The 5,673-nt window shown below is 45.4% G+C and overlaps 1 long non-coding RNA gene across 1 annotated transcript; it reads left to right on the forward strand.

Annotated features, from left to right (window-relative positions):
* The first annotated feature begins 176 nt into the window (after nucleotides 1-176).
* On the forward strand, nucleotides 177-5,027 carry LOC119326684. The gene is made up of 2 exons (XR_005158113.1): nucleotides 177-1,562; nucleotides 4,271-5,027. It is a non-coding gene; the product is annotated as an uncharacterized LOC119326684 (long non-coding RNA).
* The last annotated feature ends 646 nt before the right edge of the window (nucleotides 5,028-5,673 follow it).

Raw genomic sequence — 5,673 nt, forward strand, 5'->3', positions numbered from 1 at the left:
CAGCAACAGCAACAACAACAGCAACAACAACAACAACAGCAACAACAACAACAACAACAGCAACAACAACAGCAACAACAACAGCAACAACAACAACAGCAACAACAACAACAGCAACAACAACAACAGCAACAGCAACAGCAACAACAACAACAACAACAACAACAACAACAACAACAACAACAACAACAACAACAAAAACAACAACAACAACAACAAAAGCCTATCCTAAACTGAGCAGCAAGGACGTGTCTCAACCAATGCTGCCGCCTCCAAGAAGAACATCTTCATCTTGACTTTCCTTGTTGACGCGCCATCCTAAAGGAGGTGGATGGCGTAATTTCGTCCGTCCCGAGAAAGGCATCGTCTTGGACACGCTAGCCATGGTGTGCATATCGCCCCTGCAGAACAATCTTGGATAGCAGCGAGCGCCGGAGGAAAGCAACTTAGGACCTCCAAGCCGTGTCTCCAAACATGATACTCTCAACAGAGGGACAATGTCAAGGACGCCGCTATCGCGCCGATCCAACTCCAAACCTAGGCTTTTACCTGGAGACATCAACCAAACCGGAATGAAGCGAGTACGGTGTTAACACACCTCAGCGACGCCTCCAAGGAGGGGAACAACACCCACGGACGCCGTCGTCACCGGCTCTGACCGAAGACGGGCAAAGACTTTCGTCTGTGTCGCACACCATCCTCCTCGCCCATCGAAATGGGACCACTGTCCATGTTGTTCACACCGCCGCCGCCACTCCCCCCTCCAAGCTCCGGATCCTCCGCCAGCCAGCACGCTGCTCCACCACGACCCTCCTCTCACCGCCCGCCGCCTCTCAGCACTGTCACCGCACGCCGCCCAATGAAGCCTCCTCTACGCAAAGTCAGCGCCACCGGGTGCGCTCTCCTCCCCGCCGCCTTTGGCGGCCAGGGGGCCGCCACCACCACCAGGGCCGGCGGTGTCAACGGCAGCGGCGGGTGGATCTGGGGTAGGGTTTGCTAGCTAGGGTTTTGTCCCCCCGGGGTCGCCCGCGCGTGCGACCTGGGAGGGGTAGCAACATGATGGGAAAGAGGCAACTGCCACAGGGACATGTTTATCATTTTCTTTGTTTTGCCAAGGTCTTCTCTGTAAAGGGAGACATCTATATTTGTTTCTGAATGATATGCTTTAATCACATGCCTTCTTCTCTTCTTTAGGAAAATCAGAGGTCCATCAGTTTATGTATATAGTGGGTGATATTTTTGGTAACTTAACTTGAGCAACCTAATTTTGAAACATAATTTGAGAGACATAAATACAAACGATGTTAAGATCAAGGGCTTACCTGTGAGTTCAGAACCAGCAATCAGTTGATTGTTAATAGTCAATATGTAATGTTTTTCTTTTCCTTCCTTGTGAAGGTATGCGATGATCGGCATTCTGAGCTAATCCCCTGCTTGGATAGGAATTTGATTATCAGATAAGGTTGAAGATGGATTTAAAACTGATGGAGCATCATGAGCATCATTGCCCTACTTATGAGAGACGCTTTAATTGCCTGATTCCACCGCCACAAGGCTATAAGGTCAGCAGACTATCCTTTCTTTCATTTTTTTCGCCATCTCCTCACCTTAATTTGATTATGTCTCTGAGCTACAAAGTTGCTGGAGTTGGGTCCTACACACACCATATGAACATATATCTTCAAGCTGAACCACTTAATTTAGTGATTATACATTATGTGGTCAAGATGTCTTCTGCATGTAGATTTAGATTTGATCTGGCCACAAGAAAATAATTAGAATTTTGTGCATACGGCATCAACTGAGCAGTTAAAATATGTGGACACTTTACAATCAAGTGAACATTGGCATATGAAACAACTTCTGCTCCTTCGCTTCAATGGTTATATAATTGCCTAAGTACACGAGGTAGTGCTTGATGGTATGGCACAAATTAAAATATACTCCCTCTGTAAACAACTTTAAGACGTTTAGTGATCTAAAATGTCTTATAAAACCTCTTATATTAGTTTACAGAGGTAGTACTAATTATATGCATTAAACCCTACCTGGAGAGTAGTTGAAGCAGGAAAAGTATGAATCATCATGTGAGAAGGATGTCTAGCGGGGTGTAGTTGGGTTGGATGGTTCAACAATAATGTTCAAACATATTCTCTACATAATTGTTAAACAGTAATGAAGTCTGCGAAATCAATTTAATGTATGTAACAATTACTTTATATGTATTCATTGTTCATCCTAGCACTTAAACATTAAACCACCTTACCAAACATCGTAAGGGAATGTTGATTTTCATCTTGGAGCTTGACTGTACCCTCCTTTATTTTCTTCCAGTAATCAGATCGCCTCCGGGCGTTTACCTGCTCCCTTTTTTTGTAAGTCAAGATAGCTCATGTTGTCTGGTGCTCGTATGCTGGGTTAGACAATGAACATTCACGAGCACGAGCATTAAGCCCTACCTGGTTTCCCACATCGATATGGGAAGATTCTACAGCTAATGCGACAACAGAAAAGCCATAAGCTATCTAAATATATGAAGATGAACCCCCATAAGCACAAGTTAGTTCATATGAAAGATGGATCGGGTAATACCATTTGAACTTTGTGGTACAGTTGTGGCATAAACCAGTGTGAGATTACTGGGAGCCTGACCATTAAAGTAAGCGTACAGTAATAAAGTAAGCGTACTCAATTTAATTTAGTCAACACCTGAACATTAAACAACCTTACCAGACATCGAAAGGGAAGGCTGATTTTCATCCTGGAACCTGACCGCATCCTCCTAACTTTTCTTCCGATAAGCAGCCCGCCTCCGTGCGTTTAACTGCTCCCTTTTTTTGCCAGTGAAGTTGTTGTTGTGTTCATTCAATACAACTGCTGTTGCCTGCTGCTCAAATGTTGGATTACCCAATGAGCCTTCACGAGATAGAGCATTAGGCCCTACCTGGTTTCCAACATCAATATGGGAAGATCTTCTGAAAGAGTAAAAACTTTGTAAGCCGACTAAATATATGAAGATGAACCCCAGAAGCACTTATTAGTTCGTACGAAAGACATATCGGGTAGTACCATCTGAACTTTGTGGTACATTTGTAGCATAAACCATGGTGAGATTACTGGGAGCCGGCAACAATGGATCATTATGCATGTATGAGACTGCTGGGTCGTCTGCATCATGTAAAAATAAGAAAGCAGAAAGCCCACAAAGCTTCACAATGCATGAAGGAGAATTCAAAAAACCTGTCACAACGCTTCTAAATACATATATTATCAATGCCAAGTGTACCTGACATCGCATTGGAAGGTGGATCAACATTATTGTGAGCATGCCGGGGAATACTCTGCGCATCATCTTGTGGGTTTAGACATATAGCCTACGATTAATCATTAGACAAACTTACCAGATATCATAAGTGAAGGTTGATCTTCATATTGGACATTGACCGTACACTCATCTTTTTTCTTCTGATAATCATCTCGCGTGCGGGTATTAACATGCTTCCTTCCATTATCACTCAAGACCACTCCTGTTGTCTGGTGCTTGGCTGTTGAAGTAGACACTGGACATTCCCTCCCACTTGCATCAATCCCTACCTCATTCCCCTCATACGTATGATCAAAACCTACAGGTAATGGAACAACAAAAAAGCCGTAAGCTGTATACATACATGAAGATGAACACCCATAAGCATAAATTGTTTCATATGAAAGGCGGATCGGGCAGTACCATTTGAATTTTGTGGTACATCTGTGGCATAAACCAGTGTGAGATTACTCGGAGCCGACAACGAAGCATCATGATGCACTCCTACCCGTAGCAAAATTGATCCATATGATGTGTTGTTGCCTGGAGCAATACAAGGCCAATGATATATAGGTGACAAAGTGTGCAGACAATGTTCACACAGACTTATACCTGGATCCATTGAGTAACTATCATCAACATTCTCAGCTACGGGTATGAAATATGTGTTGTATTCGTCAACATTTGTCCCATCAATATGGCCTGGAAGGTTGCAACACATTATGTATACACCATGTCACTGTCAGATGGGCATGATGCTTGCCATGCGTAAGTAATTTTGATAGCGGGAAATATACCTGTAGGTACGTCTCTGTCTGGTTGATGTTCACTTGCCTTGCTTTTTGACTTCCCCATACATACCTATCAAATGGCAGCTCCCTGAGACGAAAAGATCATTGCTTGATGTATATACGCATTGCCTTTGTTCTATTTGTAATTGATTTAACTGTTTTTCTTGCTTTTCAGACGGCATGGACCGAGACCAAGTTTTTTTCTTGATTTTCATAAGGCAAGGACCAGGACCAAAGCAAACTTCCTGAATCTAAAAGGAACTATAACCCGAGAAGACTATATAACAATAATGTGCTTGTACAAATTATAAAATAGATCGAGGGTTTCTGCTTACACCACGCTTGCCATTAAACTCCAAGATAGTTTTTTAGTAGAGAGTAAAGATCATTTGTGTATTAATCTTGGTACCCTTTCAGTTTTGTAGATCTCATGCATGAATGAATGGAGGGGGGCGGCGCATAAGGTCTGCCAGGAGGCGTTAATGGATAGCACATCATTGGCTGTGTGTTCAAGCGAGACGTATGAATTGTGTATAAATTTCATATAATACCTATCTCCGACTGTGACTTGGATGGTCCGCAATGATCTCGTTGGCGTCTCTTCAAGGGTCAATGAATCTTGGCCATCGAGATTGTCGGCGGCAAAGGGATCGGCAGGGGCGTGGTTTTCGTCCTGCTCCTCTTATCGAGTCGATCTGTCGAGGCAGCGCTGGGATTGGCGGCGGAGGCGGCTATGCGAGTGCGAGGGCGGCGGCGAAGGGACTGCGGCGGCGGCGAGGGCGGCTTGATGCGTTGTGGTTCTCGCTCGAGGGATCTGCTGATGCGAGTGCGTTCAAGTAGTGGATTTTTGTTTTTTTGCTGGTTTTTGTGGGAGCGGACTACCTGAGGCATCGTTCCCTCGTTCGATGTTGTGGCATTCGTTGGTTTTTTTTGTCGATGGGATCGTTAGGTGTGGGGAATCAGGTGGGACGAAAAAAACCCAGCGAAAATAAACCATGGAGACTATTCACCAACTGCCCATTAGGAGTAGAGATGACAAAAAATCATGACAGAAATGGGCTTTTCGTCTTGGGCGGGCCGGAGACGCAGCTGCATGACATTCTTTGGGCTGTCCATTATGGAAAAAACCATGGTAGAAGCGAGGGCGAGGAAAATTTCGGGGAGTTCCCGATTACGTTGGGTGGTCGGGGGCCGAGCGATGCGCGTTTCTCTCGTACACGTACGCGTGTGTGTGCGAGGTGTTGTCTCTAACTGAACCCGAGCGAGGCGTTGGGCTCTAACTGAACCCGAGCGATTGCACTGCAGGCTACGCGTTACTGAACCCGAGCGATCGATCGATGGCTGTTAACTAAACCCGATCGAGCGATTCCTTCGCTACTGCTGCTGCCGATCGATGCTGCTTCTCTGGATGAACAATGAGTGTTGCGGGGGGTTTGGATGAACAGTGAGCGGTGGGAGTGGATGAACAGGACCCGTGGCGTTGCCTCTGGATGAACAGGACCCCGATCGATCGAGGCGGTTGGGGCTGGATGAACAGGACCCCGTGGAGGGCTGGATGAACAGGACAACCCCGTGGAG

The sequence above is a fragment of the Triticum dicoccoides genome, chromosome 6B (genome assembly GCF_002162155.2).
Source record: "Triticum dicoccoides isolate Atlit2015 ecotype Zavitan chromosome 6B, WEW_v2.0, whole genome shotgun sequence".
Classification (NCBI taxonomy): Eukaryota; Viridiplantae; Streptophyta; class Magnoliopsida; order Poales; family Poaceae; genus Triticum; species Triticum dicoccoides.